Genomic DNA, 17,700 nt, shown 5'->3' on the forward strand with positions numbered 1-17,700 from the left:
CACCTTTCACTCCTTCACTCCTTTCTAGTTGTGGCGAGCAGGGGCTGCTTTTCACTGCAGTGTGTGGGGTTCTCATCGCAGTGGCTTCTCTTATTTCAGAGCACAGGCTCTAAGGCACATGGGCTTCAGTAGTCGCGGCATATGGGCTTAGCTGCCCTGCAGCATGTGAGATCCTCCCAGACCAGGGATTGAACCTGTGCCCCCTGTATTAGCAGACAGATTCTTATCCTCTGTATCACCAGGGACATCCTTCTTCTAAAACTTTAATTCTCACTTTAATTCATTGGTCTGTGTTAATCAGTAGCCAGGCTGTAGGGAGACTGGTTAGTACTGTCAGAGGAAATGATCTGGAGGAGTAGAGCAGACCATGCCATGGCTGAACAGCTGAACCTTCAGAAAGACCAGAAGTCTGGGTTCTAAAGGTTTTCAGGGCTCTCCTGGCCCTGGTGGCCACCGTGTACCAGCAGAGGAAATGGGCACATCCATACTTAGATCTGGTGGACTTCAGTTCCTTGAGGGAATAAAAATTCAAGAGATTCAGATCAACCCTGTGTGCTGTTGGTGGGAATGTAAATTGACATGCTGCTATAGGAAACAGTCATGAAGATTCCTCTAAAAGTTTAAAATAGAGCTGTCATATGATCCAGCAGTTCCACGTTTGGGCATTTATCTGAAGGATATGAAATCTCTATTTGGAAGAGATATCTGCACCTCCGTGTTCACTGTAGCATTTTGCGCAGGGTCTAGGTTTGGAAACAAGCTAAGTGCCCATCGATGGATGAACATAAGAAAATGTGGTGTGTGTGTGTATACAAAGAAATGCCATTCACCATCAAAAGGAAGGAAACCCTGCTTTTGCAACAACACAGATAGACAGAGAACATGATGCTAACTCAGAAGAGAAAGACAAATGCTGTATGATTTCACTTCTTTGTGGAATCTTAAAAAAAAAATGCAGTCTCTTAGAGACAGAGCACAGACTGATGGTTGTCAGACGTGGGGGGTGGTGAAAATGGGTGAAGGAGGTCAAATGTACAAACTTCCAGTTATAAGGTAGATGAATCGTACAGCATGCACAATGTATGCAACGTTCAGCATGGTGACCATAAACTCTAAGATTTCTTTAAAGAGAAGGAGAGACTCAAATCAAAATCTGAAGACACACATCCTCCAGATAATGAGAACACAAACACATTTAAATTTCCAGACTATTTAATGCTTTTTGCTACTTAATTTAGATAATGCTTACTCCAAGTTTATGTCCATGTGTTTAACACCCCATAAAACTACTTCTACTTAAAACACTGATGTACAGAGATTCTTTTTTACCCTTTGGTGCTGGTCAATACACAGGTAGTTAGGTTTTATAAACTAACTAACATCTCAGAAACCTCAGTTGGTAGGATTTTTTTTCCTGCCTCCAGTAATATATTCACCAACTAACCACATATACGTTTTATTTGAAAAATAAAAATGAGACAACATTTCTGCCCGTCTCACTTGACACTGCCTGGAGCCTCCCCACCCCAATCCCCTGGATTCAGACGATTTGAGTAATTTGGTTGGCACTTGTGGGCTTGTAATGGAGCAGAAATGTCCAGTCAAAGGACATTTGAGAATGGGAGTGGACAGCATCAAGGAGTCCATCACCCTGGACCATCTCAAACTTGACATTTAATCTATGAAAATCAACCTCCTTGTGGGTGTCCAAATGACCTCATAAATGTCACCACATTTCCAAGGTCAAGATGAGGCTGGCGAACCTGGATACAAGATGTTGAAATACATCACAGCAATGACCATCCAGACGGCCTCAGTCTAAATGAGAGACCTCGGAAATGAAGCAAAACATAATCGGGCCAAGGACTCGGAATGGATGCTGTCACAAGCACAGCTCATCCAAGACAAATTAGAAACTCTGATGCTTGAGTTTCAAGAAAATGACATGGTCGAAGGAAGTAAAGCTAGTGGAAAACACATCTCTTGCTCTTACGTGTTCAAACACACCCGAGTACCCACCCAGTGGACCCTGGGCTTTCAGCATCCACAGCATGGGACCAGAGGTGTCTGAGAATTTAGAGCTTTGTAGATTTTAGGTAGTGCGTATATTATGTATTACATAACCGTTCTGCTAAGGTCTGGGGCTTCCCTGATGGCTCAGACAGTAAAGAATCCATCTGCAAAGTGGGAGACCCAGGTTTGATCCCTGGGTTGGGAAGATCCCCTGGAGAAGGAAATGACAGCCCACTCCAGTATTCTTGCCTGGAGAATACCATGGACTGAGGAGCCTGGTGGGCTATAGTCCATGGGTTCACAAAGAGTCAGACACGACTGAGCGACTCTTTCACTTTCACTTTCTGGTACGATCTAGGGCAGCCCCACCAAATGAAATCCATTTGTATTTTTGTTGTAAAATGTATGAATGCTCACACTGAAAGGAATCAAGACTCTAAGGATTCTTGGTTCAGATTTTGCTACCAAATGAACTTTGCTGTCAAATGAGTATTTCTGGACCTGGAAGTGTTTTGGAGTTTGGAATTGGTAAGTCATCTGTCTTGGACATAAAATATTGTCACCACTTCCCAGATGAGGTTACAACAGGCTATGACTCCAGGCCCAGCTGTGTTCTCCTCTCCGTCTCCCTCCTGTTTCTCTCTCTCTCTCTCTCTCTCTCTCTCTCTCTCTCTCTCTCTCCCCCCCCCCCCCCATGATGAGGCTGGCTGCCATGTCATGAGATGCCTGGTGGAGATGCTCACATGACAAGAAACTGAGGGAAACCACTGTCCAACAGCTCATACGGCCTTGACCCTATGGCCCACGAGGAACTGAGTCCTGCCAGTGATCCCATGAACAAGCCTGAACCCAATCCTTCCCTATGGAGCTTTGCGATGGCCACAGCCTGCGAGAGACCCCAACCCAGAGGACCCAGACAGGCTGCACCCAGGCTCCTGGCCCCCAGAAGCTGGGAGGTCACAAATGGTGTTTTAAGCCACTCAGTTTGAGGGTAATTTGTTACACAGCAGCAGCTAACACCATTTGTGTGGTTTTTGGAAATAACTCATCAATAAAAGCTGTTTCCTCTGCTTTAAAAAAAAATGACTCCGTCATGTTTGTGTATGGCAGAAACCAACACAATTATCCTTCAATTAAAAGTACAGAAAAAAGTGAGTTGGAGCAAAAGTGGCATAAAAAGGAAGAAGTTACTGAAACGTACTACAACATGGAAGAACTTCAGAAATGTGATGCAAGTGAAAAAAGCCAAACATAGATTGCCCATTATATGCTCCCATTTGCACAAAACGTCCAGATTAGGCAAATAAACAGGGACAGAAAGTAGATCTGTGGCTACCGGGGTCTGGAGGAAGGGGGCTTGAGGATCACCAGCTAATGAGTACAGGGTTTCCTTTTGGGGCAATAAAGAAGCTTTGGGACTAGACAGAGGCAATGATTGTACAACACGGTGAATCCATGAAACACACTGAGCTATACTCTCTAAAATGGTTCTTTTTACGTAATGTGAGTTCAGCTCAATTTTTCTTAAAATGACTGAAAGTTATATTAAGTTGTCAATTCTGGGTAACATGCATGAAATTACTCTTTTATATATATATTTTTATATACCCAACATAGATAACACAGAGACATATATTTCCCACTGCAGAGGGCAAGCTGAGTACAACCAGCCCTCAAGCCACCAGTCTGCCACGTCAGATCTTAGTCATTCATGGAGGCCATGTGGTCACTGCCTCTGTTGGCCATCTCCGCCCCATGGACCTGTTTAGTGGGATCTTTCCCAGCCTCAGGAAAACAGTTCTGGTGGGATCAGAGATAAAAATAAATCTGCAGGATGCTGGGCCAGAGAAGCCAGATACAGAAGAGAACGTGTTGTATGATTCCATTTATATAAAGTGCAAAAACAGACAAACCGGATGGATGCTGAGAGAAGTCAGCATGGTAGCATCTTTTCGGGGCTGGGACAGGCAACGGGAGGGGGTGGTCACATTCCGGGTCTCAGTCTGGATGCCAGTGACACAGGCACGCTCTGTTGGTGAAAACACATCGGGCTGAGCACTTATGATGCACGCGTATTCCCGTCAGACTCCTCTGTCCGTGGGATTCTCCAGGCAAGAATACTGGAGTGGGTATCCATTCCCTTCACCAGGGGATCTTCCCAACCCAGGGATCAAACCCAGGTCTCCCACACTGCAGGCAGATTCTCTACCATCTGACCCACCAGGGAAGAATGTATTACGATAGACTTCAGTATTAAAAAGTTTAAAAGTAAATAATAAATGCATAAATCCATTGGATATAGTTAGGAGACTCATTTAGGAGATACATTTAATTTCCTGCCAAACTTTTGAAACACTGGCCAGGGGCTTGGCTTCAGGTGGCAAGCCCCAAGATGGGCAGGTTTGTGGCTCCAGTCCTCCAGGCCCTGCGATGCTGTTCAGATGCCATTTAAGGAAATCAACGCTCAGGAGGTGGATGGAAAATGCTTATTACAACTCCTCTCTTGTGCAAACAGGAGTGTGTCTTATCCCCTGCTCAGGGTCCTCTCTGCACTTGATCTTAGCCAGAAGGCCAAGAAGCTCAGGGTCCCCTCTGGAGATCAAGAGCTAAGTGCCTGCAATTTATCACTTCAGTCCTACCCAGAACAGGGAGCAGAGGGTCCAAAGCCACTCTCACGGACCCTGAGATGTGAGATATGAAGTGGGGGACTGGGACATTACCAGCCCAGACCAAACTGTTACTGGGCTTAGAGTTAGGAAAATAAACGTGGACTCACAGAGGGCGAACACTTCTCTAATTTCTTCGGAAAGAATCCAAATGCATAGGACTGTTACTAAGTCCTTGGAGAAGCTGCTGCCCCCCACCTCCCCTCCTTAGGCTTGCAGGCACCTAAGAGGGAGCCCACAAAAGGCCAGTGACTGGCCCCTCAAAATGGCCTTTCAGATGTCCCCTGTCAACCCCAAGCGAGGCCCAGCACGCCTGACCCTGTGAAGAGATCTTACCACTTCAGCCCAGGCCCTGTCAGCATGAGGGGTGACATGCAGAGTGGGTGCCCTCAGGGTTGGGGGAGAGGCAATTACCAGGTTACCCTGGGAGGCACCACGCGCATCCACACGCGCGCACACACACACACCAGGTGGGCAGCCTCCCGCAGAGCAGGGCGGGGAGCCTGCCGATTCCTAGACACTCCAGATGCTCACAACCCACGCTCTTCTCCAATCCCCAAGGAGCACCTCAAATCCCCAACCCTGGGCTGGCAGAGCGGGGGGCGTCCGTTCACCCTGTTGGTGTCAGCCAGTCTGCCTCCTACTAAGAGGCACCTCCTGCTTCCTGGTGACAGTGGGGGCCTGACATTTAACACTGAGGATGTCTCTGAACTGGGCCTCGACAAACAGCAGTCTCTTCTGAATCCACTCCTCAGAAAGGTCACCAGCCAGACACGCATAGAAAAGCCAGCCTCCCCTGCCACCCATCTGGGGACCCCCTGCCACCCATCGTCTTTCTCTACCTCTGTCTCCTCCCCCACCTGTCTAGCTTGTAGAGCCCGGCACAGGCGGGAGGGCACCAGCCAGGGCCCCCACCTGCCAGGATCATCACCCTCTCAACTTCTGCCCTTCCCCGCAACAGCCTCTGGAGGCAGCAGCAAAAGACGCTTGTGCCCTCTCCTGAGGACCAGGAAGCCCCTGGGGTCAGACGGGTGGGCTTCCCTATGAGGCTCTTTCCCTTCACCTGGAGATGCTGGGGCCCCTGAGCCAGGTGATGGCCCCACGCCCTGAGGAGGAAGTTGTTCATGAAAGCACAGCAACCACAGATCCCACTACTTCCTCCCTTTGCCACAGAAACGGAAAGCATTTGTCACAAGCCCAGCTCCATTCAGGCAGTCTGTGAGCCTCAGCCACTTGGCCACACTGTTCAAAGTGCGGGGCCCAGGGCTGGGAGGCTGGATTGCAACCCCCACCATTCCCCCATCCGGCTTCCCTGGTGGCTCAGTCAGTAACAAATCTGCCTGCAAGAAGAATCGCATGGCCACAAGAGCCTGGCAGGCTACAGTCCATGGGGTCGTGAGAGTCAGACACAACTTAGCAACTAAACCACCACCAACCCCTCCCCAGTGCTTCAGGGCGAGGGAGGGACAGAGGTTGTCCAAGACAAGGCGTCACAGCCAGCCCCACACCCACCAGGGGGAGGAAAGTTCTTCTCCCAGACAGACCTGTGGGCCAGGACAGCTGAATATAAGGAATCAGCCGCTTTTCCTGGGGAGAGAAATCCAAAGGCCTCTTCCCTGATCAGCACGCATTTTTTGTTTTCCTTCTATGAGAAGTGAAGTGAGTGAGTGAAGTCGCTCAGTCATGTCCAACTCCTAGCGACCCCATGGACTGCAGCCTACCAGGCTCCTCCGTCCATTGGATTTTCCAGGCAAGAGTACTGGAGTGGGGTGCCATTGCCTTCTCCGCCTTCTATGAGAAAATGGAACCAAATCCTGGCTGCAGCTGACGACTCTGCCTCCCTACCCCTCAGCCACCCTGTGATACCTCCAGGCCGAGTGCTCACCACATTCATTTGTTCTTTCTTTCTTCATTCATCAGCACGTACTTGGCTGAGCACTTGCTCTGTGTCAGGGCTGCACTGAGCCAGGCCAGGCATCCTAGCCCCTTGGGGTTGATCGTCTCGTGAAGATGTCACCCCAACAGCCACGGATCCAGAGGGAGAACCAGCCAGTTGGGACCAGGGCTCTGAGCACCTGAGAAGGTCACAGTGATGCTGGGAGTTTGGCCAGGAGAGAGAGACCGGGGCAGAGGGAGGGGGTGGAAGTGGGGCTTGGGTGCTCCAGAGAGACGGGGGCTTGCACACCACCCCTGCCAGCACCCCTGCCAGCTCCTGTTCCCACAACTCAGAGGCTGGCCATGGAGCACTCACCTGCAGGCCCAGAGTCCACATCCAGCAGGTGTAGGAGGCCTGGTCCTTGGCAGCTGGCTCTAGGCAAGAGCTTGGCACCTCTGTGCCCCAGTTTTCCCGTCTGAGGCTGCAGAGGCGGGGGTAGAGCGGCAGTGTCTCACACACCCAGGTCTGCTAACCCTGAACCCTTGCTTCAGAGGACATCATGCTCTCTCTGTGGATCTCAAAGTCTCTGATTGGCCCACAGGGAATTTACCAACTCTGGAAATGTCTGCTTTTTGTGCTGATCATGCTGGAGAACCAATCGAGGCGGGTGTCAGGCAGCCAGAGGGGGCACCTTCCCCAAGGGGTCGGGAGCTGCCTCTGGGGCCAAATTCCAGTGCTAGAATCCTGATCCACTCCTTTGTGCTGTGTGACCTTTGGCAAATTACTTAACTCCTCTGGGCCTCCATCTTGATGAGAAATGGGAATAATAGGAATAGTAATACCTACCTTATGGGGTTACTGTGGGAAGTAAAAGGATTAATAACATGATCAGCACAGTATGTCAGTAACTATTGGGTCCTTGAGGGGTGACTTTTCAGAGGGGAGCAATGCACTCTGCTCTTTGGAGGGGACAGTGGGCAGGCACTGATCAACCAGATCCAACCCCTCAGCCATCCACTTGTCTTCATCTCAGAAACCACTTTTGACCAAGCATCCTGCTAAGAGCTCATTTTAGCTACATTTTCTCAGTTAATATATCTCTAAATGTGCTCTCATCTGAAAGTCTTGATTTTTTATGATTTTCTTTTCAAATTATGAGAAGCAATGCCTACTCACCTATGGTTAAAAAAAAAAAAAAGTAAGTAAATGCAGAAAAAATGCAGAAAGATGAACAAAAGTCCCTCCACCACAGTTGGCATGGAGTTGGGGTGGAATCCTCCCGCTCCAGGTGTGACTCTCAGAGCCTGGGATGAGTCCCAGCTTCCTGCAGACACACCAACGCCCAGACATCAGGCTTCCTAGAGCCATCCAAAGTGACTGTCCTGGGAGCAGCCATTCATTCTTCACACCCGGAAAAACTCCACCTGCCATTGCTTCACTCTCTGGTTCATGCGGCTAGCTAAGGCCATCACACCTGGGTCTGAATCCTGTGACCCTGGGACCTGGGACCTTTCCTCATCCATAAAATGGGGCTGCTGAAGGAACAAATAAGTCAAACTCTGCAAGAGCCCTCCACACAGCTCCTGGCATACATTAAGTGCTCAATTAACAACACCAATAATGTTATTGCTGGTGGCCATATGATGGACAGGGGTGGTGTCATCAAGGCCAACAACCACCAGGGGGTCCCACTCAAGCCCACTAAAAACTAGGGGAGGGGCACCCAGCATCCACTGCTCATCTTACCTGCAGACAGAGAGCTGGGTGTTCATCCTCCGCTCCCACCGCCTTGGCTGGGGGCTGCTCTGGGGGACCATGAGCTCCTCGGCACTTGGTGAGTGCTGAGAGGGAGCGGACAGGACACCCAGCTGGAGCCACAGGGAGGTCTCCCAGGACACCTGACCCCACTAAGACCCGGTAGCCTGCACATCTCCGAAGAGGGAATTACCGTAGTGACCACCTCTTGGGGCTGCTGTGCAGTCAGGGAGAGAAGAGTCTGGCACATAGTCAGCATTCATACTTATTTTGTCTGTCTGAACGTGTAGATTTCTTTTCAGTTCAAATCCAAGGGGGAAAACGCCGTTCACCAAAACAGAACTCAAAAGAAGTTCCTCCCTTTCACCATCCTTACCTGGGAGAGGGACTATCAGCAAGGGATTAAAGAGCAGCCTTTTTGGGTGCTGTCACTGGGGACTGTTTGCACCAAGAAGGAAAAGCCGCAAAAGTGGGAAGAAAAAAAAAAAAAAAAACGCCCCCAGATCTCAGGCTGGGAATGCACGTGCCCATGCCGCCCCCTTCTGGGCAGATGTGGAGTTGCAAGAGCAGACAGCTCAAGGCTGAAGGCTTCTGGGATCCCTGAGGAATGAAGCTGCAGAGCTGGAGTCCCAAGCGCCTACCCTGCGGAGCTCTGGGTTCTCTTTAGGGGCAACTAATGCTTTAAAGAATAGAGGGAGGGGCTGACTGGCTGGGGAGCGCTGAGGGAAGGGATCCTAGCAAAGGATCGCCCCAAGTCAGAAATGAATACAGGTGGTCAGTTCAGTTCAGTCGCTCAGTCGTGTCCGACTCTGCGACCCCATGAATTGCAGCATGCCAGGCCTCCCTGTCCATCACCAACTCGCGGAATTCACTCAAACTCAACGTCCATCGAGTCGGTGATGCCATCCAGCCATCTTATCCTCTGTCATCCCCTTCTCCTCTTGCCCCCAATCCCTCCCAGCATCAGAGTCTTTTCCAATGGGTCAACTGTTCACATGAGGTGGCCAAAGTACTGGAATTTCAGCTTTAGCATCAGTCCTTCCAGGACTGATCTCCTTTAGAATGGACTGGTTGGATCTCCTTGCAGTCCAAGGGACCCTCAAGAGTCTTCTCCAACGCCACAGTTGAAAAGAATCAATTCGTCGGTACTTAGCTTTCTTCACAGTCCAACTCTCACATCCATACATGACCACTGGAAAAAACATAGCCTTGAGTAGACGGACCTTTGTTGGCAAAGTAATGTCTCTGCTTTTTAATATGCTATCTAGGTTGGTCATAAGTTTCCTTCCAAGGAGTAAGCGTCTTAATTTCATGGCTGCAATCACAATCCGCAGTGATTTTGGAGCCCCCAAAAATAAAGTCTGATACTGTTTCCATTGTTTCCCCAACTATTTCCCACAAAGTGATGGGACTGGATGCCATGATCTTAGTTTTCTGAATGTTCAGCTTTAAGCCAACTTTTTCACTCTCCTCTTTCACTTTCATCAAGAGGCTCTTTAGTTCCTCTTCACTTTCTGACATAAGAGTGGTGTCATCTGCATATCTGAGGTTATTGATATTTCTCCTGGCAATCTTGATTCCAGCTTGTGCTTCTTCCAGCCCAGCGTTTCTCATGATGTACTCTGCATAGAAGTTAAATAAGTAGGGTGACAATATACAGCCTTGACGTACTCCTTTTCCTATTTGGAACCAGTCTGTTGTTCCATGTCCAGTTCTAACTGTTGCTTCCTGACCTGCATACAGATTTCTCAAGAAGCACGTCAGGTGGTCTGGTATTCCCATCTCTTTCAGAATTTTCCACAGTTTATTGTGATCCACACAGTCAAAGGCTTTGGCATAGTCAACAAAGCAGAAATAGATGTTTTTCTGGAACTCTCTTGCTTTTTTGATGATCCAGCGGATATTGGCAATTTGATCTCTGGTTCCTCTGCCTTTTCTAAAACCAGCTTGAACATCAGGAAGTTCACGGTTCACGTACTGCTGAAGCCTGGCTTGGAGAATTTTGAGCATTACTTTACTAGCGTGTGAGATGAGTGCAATTGTGCGGTAGTTTGAGCATTCTTTGGCATTGCCTTTCTTTGGGATTGGAATGCAAACTGACCTTTTCCAGTCCTGTGGCCACTGCTGAGTTTTCCAAATTTGCTGACATGTTGAGTGCAGCACTTTCACAGCATCATCTTTCAGGATTTGGAATAGCTCCACTGGAATTCCCTCACCTCCACTAGCTTTGTTCGTAGTGATGCTTTCTAAGGCCCACTTGACTTCACATTCCAGGATGTCTGGCTCTAGGTGAGTGATCACACCATCATGGTTATCTGGGTCATGAAGATCTTTTTTGTACAGTTCTTCTGTATATTCTTGCCACCTCTTCTTAATATCTTCTGCTTCTGTTAGGTCCATACCATTTCTGTCCTTTATCGAGCCCATCTTTGCATGAAATGTTCCCTTGGTATCTCTAATTTTCTTGAAGAGCTCTCTAGTCTTTCCCATTCTGTTGTTTTCCTCTATTTCTTTGCATTGATCACTGAGGAAGGCTTTCTTATCTCTCCTTGCTATTCTTGGGAACTCTGCATTCAGATGCTTATATCTTTCCTCTTCTCCTTTGTTTTTTGCTTCCCTTCTTTTCACAGCTATTTGTAAGGCCTCCTCAGACAGCCATTTTGCTTTTTTGCATTTCTTTTCCATGGGGATGGTCTTGATTCCTGTCTCCTGTACAATGTCACAAACCTCCGTTCATGGTTCATCAAGCACTCTATATATCAGATCTAAGATCTAGTCCCTTAAATCTATTTCTCACTTCCACTGTATATTCATTATAGGGGACTGGAATGCAAAAGTAGGAAGTCAAGAAACACCTGGAGTAACAGGCAAATTTGGCCTTGGAATATGGAATGAAGCAGGGCAAAGGCTAATAGAGTTTTGCCAAGAGAAAGCACTGGTCATAGCAAACACTCTCTTCCAACAACACAAGAGAAGACTCTACACATGGACATCACCAGATGGTCAACACCAAAATCAGATTGATTATATTCTTTGTAGCCAAAGATGGAGAAGCTCTATACAGTCAGCAAAAACAAAACCGGGAGCTGACTGTGGCTCAGATCATGAACTCCTTATGGCCAAATTCAGACTTAAATTGAAGAAAGTAGGGAAAACCACTAGACCATTCAAGTCTGACCTAAATCAAATCCCTTATACAGTATAGGTGGTACCTGGGTTGAACAGGCCAATCCAATGGGTCCCCAGAAATGGCAACCTCCATCCTTTCATGGTAACTGGCCTCTGGGAGCTGCTCCCCCAAAGCCACGAGTGGGGCAAATGGGGTGCAAATTTTAATGAGACATCCCCAAAACACAGTGTTCAAGATAATTACTATTTTAAAAAATTCAAAATTTCCATGATAAAAAAATGGAAATTTTAAAGTGAAAACAGAATCATTATTTCTGATTTTTCCCTTTGCTTCAGGCACCAATGTGGCTCAGAACAACCCTGCTACTTCTTTCTCTTTAAAGCTTTGATATTTTGTTCATCATGGATTTTTGTATTAATTTTGATTTTTTGCAAATTGCGTGAAAATACCTACTGTTTCTGGCATCTCCTTGAATTTTGCCCCAGAGGTGCATGCGGCACTTGGCTCACCCTATTCCCAGCCATGCATGGCTCTCCGGCAACTCCTGGGCCCTGTGGCCCCTGTCCTCGGGCCCTGCAGGCAGGCAGACCTGGTGGAGTCCCATGTGGCTTCTCATCATCTGGGCCACTTGGGGTAAACGGCTCAACCTCTCTGATCCTCAGCTTCCTCATCTGCTACAGAGATCACAGTTGTTGCTGCAACACGGGTTGTTGGGAGGATTCAGTGAGCTACTCTCAGGCATGCAGCAGTGAACCTTGAGCCAGCATTTTCACAAAGGCCTGTGACAGCCTTTGTTTCTACAGTACATGATTCAGAACCCAGCAGTGATTTAGAGGGATGTATATGTGCAGCCTAGTAGCAGAAGGACTAACATTCCTCTTACCAAGGATGCTTACGGAGAAGCAAAGCCCTGGGCAAAACACTGCTGCCTTTCCCAACAAGTCACTAACCATGCATCCTTTCTGAACACCTGTCCCTTCCAAATCCCCCAGTACCTGGCCTCAGGGAGGCAAGAGTCCAAAGACCACCCCCGGCTCCACCCTCCCTCACTGCGACACCTGGGACAATGACATTCACTCTTGGACCCTCTGTTAACTCCTTTGTCCAATGGGAATGCTGGTCATGTCCCCTAAGGTCCCAGGAACAAGCGTTTGAAGAGTCCTTGGCACCACAATATATACTAACTAATATTACCTTCAGTAGAAGAATTGTAACTGACAGTGCTGGAAGAGAGCATGGGTCAGGGCAGACCTGTGCCCTTGGACACATGACCTCACATCTCCCAGCCTCAGTTACCTGGTCTGTGAAATGGAGTGATGACTATGACCACATGACATGTTCATTGGTGAGATTAAGTGACATGATGCACATAGGAAGCTGCACTCTCTGCCTGGCCCATAGAGGGGCTGTCCTGCCGCCCCGACTGCTCGCAGGAGGAGAATGACCCTAGGGGAACTGGTGGGAGAACTGAGTCCAGGCCTCTCTCCTCCTTGGTAGCTCAGTTCCCCCACCACTCCCTGCACCACCAAGCACCACCGCATCATTGAAACGTGAGATTCATCCCACTATTTTTCCCATGGTCAGCTGTCATTTCATATAACTCCTAGCAACAGGAACCAACCTCACATGCTCTTGGTGGTTTATGATCCCTACAGATGGAATGATAGCTTTATGATGTATAATTGGCCATATATAAGCCCACGTTTTATTTTTATTTATCATTATTGCTAATTATATGAGCAAACTCTTGTCACTTAGGGGAGCATATAAATTATATCTAAATCATTTGTGCAGGGCTGATTTCCAAAGAAAAGAGAGTCAGTGGGCCCATCTAATATATAGATTTTATATATCTAAATTATACAGACACAGACACACATTTATATATGCATACATGCTCACATAAATACATATATGTATGTGTGTACACATATATAGATACACATATTTATATTTTTTTTCACACCACTTTCCATCTCCCAGAATTAAGAGCACATTTTCAAAGAAAGACTGTCAAGGGCAGGCAGTTTGCTGTGTCAGCTTGGCTAGGCTACTGTCCCCAGTGATTCAGTCAAGCAGTGATTTATGTGTTGCTGATAAGGTACTTTGCAGATGTGGTCTTAGCCCATAGTTAGTTGTCTTGAAGCAAGGGGGATTGTCCCAGATGACCTGGGTGGGCCTGGTCCCATCAGTTGAAAGGTCTTAAGAGCAGGACCGGGGTTCCCTGGGGAAGAGGAAATCCTGCCCGTGAACAGCAGCCTGAGTCGGTGCCTGGGAGTTCCAGCCCTTCCTGAAGACACGTCCCATGATTCCAGGCCAGCCCAGCCAACCCCACGGGCACCTAAGCCAACTCCCCTCCCTGACATTCATTTGCAGCTGGTTCACTCCCTGGTTGAACCCTGACTGAGACAAGGACCTGGAGAATGACAACTCACACGGCAGGCCAGGTGCCCCTGAGCTGGCATCGGGTATAAACACGTCTCATGGAAGTGTTTCTTGACACACCCGCTCAAAGAACCTAAGAGGGTGTAACCTGTCACAGCCAGGCCCCAGACTGAGGCAGTGTCACGGCCATCGCATTCTGCCAATCAGAGCAGACCAGGGCCAGCCCCGGTTCAAGGGCGGGTAAGCACCCCGCCGTGGATGGGAGGAGGGGTATGTGCACGGAAGGGGTGGGCAGGAGGAGTTGTGGGCAGCTCTGGGGCTGCAGGATAGCCCCCAAAGAGTGAAGCTCCTAGTCCCAGAACCTGTGTCTCTGTACCCTTAGTGGACAAAAGGGATTTTGTGGGTGTGATTAAATTAAGAATCTTAAAATGGGGAAATGATCCTGGATTATCAAGCTGGACCCTAAATGGGGAGGGGGAGGGGCCTAGGATGGGGGAGGAGAGGGGAAGAGAGAGGGGGTAGGACTCAGATCCCCCTGTCTAGTCCCCCTTCCCCATCTCAGCTCAGAGCTCCTGCCACCCAGACCCTCCTTGCACAACAGGGAAGCTCCCAGCCCTCCCCCTGGCCAGGCCTGGCTCACACTGGTCCCCAGTGACTCCACTGGGATCCTAGGTGGTCACAGGCAACGAGGCCAAGATCCCCCTACCTGCCTCCCACAGATTTTCCACTTTGCATGCTAAACTGATGACTCTTCCCCGATTCCTGCCTGACACTCCCTCCCCTCCCAAACATAATGCCTTGGCTTTCAGTACAATTTCAGTCATGTTAATGGAAAAAAAATATCCTGAACGAATGCTTCTAATAACCAGCCATGCATTTCTACTCACCAGCCCATAGGGGAATGGATCTTGCTCATTCACTGTCCCCAGTGAGATCTAGGGTAATGTGTCCTGAACCTAGATCTCAGACCATAATGGTAGGGAGAACCCATTTGGGGGCCACATTTTGAGTTAATGATATATATTCATTTAGTGGATGGACAGCTAAAAGCAAAAATGCAGCAGCTAGAAGATTACTATCAAACTCTACTTTTTTTTTTTTTTTTGCTTTAGTTTTAAGTTCCATGTATCACAAGAGCTCTGAAAGTTCTCAAAGCTACATAAAATCCACACACGAAGTTTGGTTTCCAAACTAGGTCAATCTAGGGAAAAAAGAGGATGTTGCCTTTGTTTAATTATCAAAGAATGTATTGAATAGAAAAATGTATTCTTTCTGCTCAACATTCTTTGTTTCCGCAAACTGCATCTCACACTCCTGCGATCTGTGACTCCACAATCAAGTGTCAGTCATGGTACCCGACCCCCAACAGATGTACTGAGCCGTGAATCAGGCTGGCCAATAAGAAGGCGCCATTCTACTGAGCATGTGACCCAAACAGACCAATCAGGGTCTTCCCTGGGACTTTATGCTAAGGGAGGAAATTCTTTCTCAAGCCGTGAAGACCACATAAGCTGGAGATTCCTGGCACCATTGTCCCCTGATGCACGGAGGGACCCAACTGCAAGAAAAGAGAGGGACATGTGAGGAAAAAAAGCAGAGCTTAGTGGAGATGTGAGAGGAAGAGAGAGAACCTGGTGGGATCATTTGATCCCTGGAGCCCCTCGACCCAGTGGTTGAGCCCACTGGGTTTCATGAGCCCAACAATGTCCAATTTAGGGTATGCAGTTTGGGTTGATTTTCTATCCTTTACACCCAAAAATGTCCTGAGTGATACAGAGAATTTCTGCCATTCAGCCATTCATTCACTCACTCGACCAAACACAAAAGACACTGTCCCAATCTTGAGAGTTGAGCAGAGACAGCAGCCATTATACAGACTGGCCCAGAGAGTTGGTCCCTGACAGGGTGATGAGGGCCACCAAGGAGAAACTGGGGTTTTCAGGGCATGTGCCAAGGAGGGCCCCCCCAGTGGAGAACTTGGGTACCCTCCCCCAGAAATGACCCAGAAATGACCACAGCTCCTGCTATTGTTTCAGAGGGTTTCTTTTTTGAGTTCTAAAGTCATCACGGATACCAGCTCCTCTGGGGGAAATAAACATTGTCACTCACGTCTCTGGAGGGAAGCCTCTGCTTCCTCCTGTGCAGAGATAAACACTTTCCTCGCTGCACAGAGGCCAGGGTGGAGTGGGTGCAAACAAGCCCCTGAAACAATGTGTGGAGGGAGCCACGTTCTCCTCACCACACCCCACCCCTCAAGGCCTGACTGCTCAGCGTCTCCCAGGAGGATGCATGGGAGGCGTGCAGACCGGAGGCCCAGGACCACATTATGCAGGGTCACACACAGAAAACCTTCCTGGGAGGGTGCCAGCCCCACTGCAGTCTCACCAGAGGTAACAAATACAGACACGTGCCCACAAGCAGACACACACACCACCACAGGTAAACACACATGCACATACCGACATGCACACACATGGAGACACAAATACACACACACACACACACACACACAAGCACACAGGTGCGCACACACAGTACATTCACAGAAACATACAGACGCAGGCATGCACAGACACATGTGCAATCATAGACATGCACGTGTGGACATGTGCACACACACGGACTCACAGATACACACACACACCCCCTGAGACACATGCCTGCACATACATTCACACACAGACACACAGCAGAGGGGTGCGGAGGATGAGGAGGTGTGAGGAGAAAGCAGGCCGGAGGTGAAGAGAGTGTCTGAGGGTCCCCTCGGCCCAGCAAGTGTGTGAGGGGACTGGGGCCCTGTGTGGAAGGGACCAGGCTTCAGCCACTCTGGGTGTGCTAGACCTACAGGGTCCAGACCCCAGCTCCTCCCCTAGCCCCCGAGCTTCCCTGTACCCAGTGGAGATGGCATTGCCGCCCTTGTCGGGGAGGGGGCATGAGCCCTGCGTGAAGTGTTGAACTAAACAGTCATAGCACAGCACGTGGCCAGGATCGAGGAGGGATCCCAAGTTGCTGGAATAGTGAGAAAGGAACACCATGTCTGAGTCAGAGAAAGGAGCCAGGGAGCTGTACAGTCACAGCAGAAATGGGGAGACGTGGGGCCAATCGGCACCGATGGGGACCCCCATCCCCGGCCCTGGCCCAACAGCCACGCAGGGGTCAGGGTCTTGTCCCTCCCCTGCAGCCCAGAACTGCTGGCGCCGTGGCAGCGCCCAGGGACACCAGCAGAGGGCAGTGATGACCCACAGACAGACCAGCTCAGGAGTACTTGGGTATCAACCTGGAGTCCCCCGGAAACGCGGAGGTGGAGGGCACAGGGGCTTTCCCAGGAAGATGCCTGAAGGGTTGACAGTAGAATTCAATGCCCCGCAAGCAAGAGCGCTCCACAGCCGGGAAGAGTGACCCTTGCCACGCCGTGGGGAAAGGCTTCAACACCCTACCCCCAGCTCTTCTCTCCGCCTCCTTCCCCAGCCTGCTTCTTCAAGTCTCTCCTTGGCCCTTTCCTCCTCACCCTCCAGGTTCCCTTCAGGATTTCCTGAGGTCCCCAAATCCTCAGGCCTCGGAGACCCCACGTGGGTGCTACCTCCCCCATGTCCCCCTGTCCTGAGACTCAGCAGATCCACAGGGTGCTCGGCCCCTCACCCTCCCACGCCACCCACTGCTGCCCACCCACCATGCCCGACATGCCCATCGCATCATCAGCACCCGTTCACCCATCACCAGCGTCCTCCTCTCGCCTCCTTCTCCCTCCTGCCAGGTCAGCAGATGAGTGAGGACACAGCCAGGCCTGGACCCCTCTCCAGCCCGTCAGTTCGTTGTCCTAGACGCTCACAGATTAAGTCAACTGCTTTTCTGCAGAAGAGACTCTGCTTCTCTTG

The sequence above is a fragment of the Bubalus bubalis genome, chromosome 14 (genome assembly GCF_019923935.1).
Source record: "Bubalus bubalis isolate 160015118507 breed Murrah chromosome 14, NDDB_SH_1, whole genome shotgun sequence".
Taxonomy (NCBI): Eukaryota; Metazoa; Chordata; class Mammalia; order Artiodactyla; family Bovidae; genus Bubalus; species Bubalus bubalis.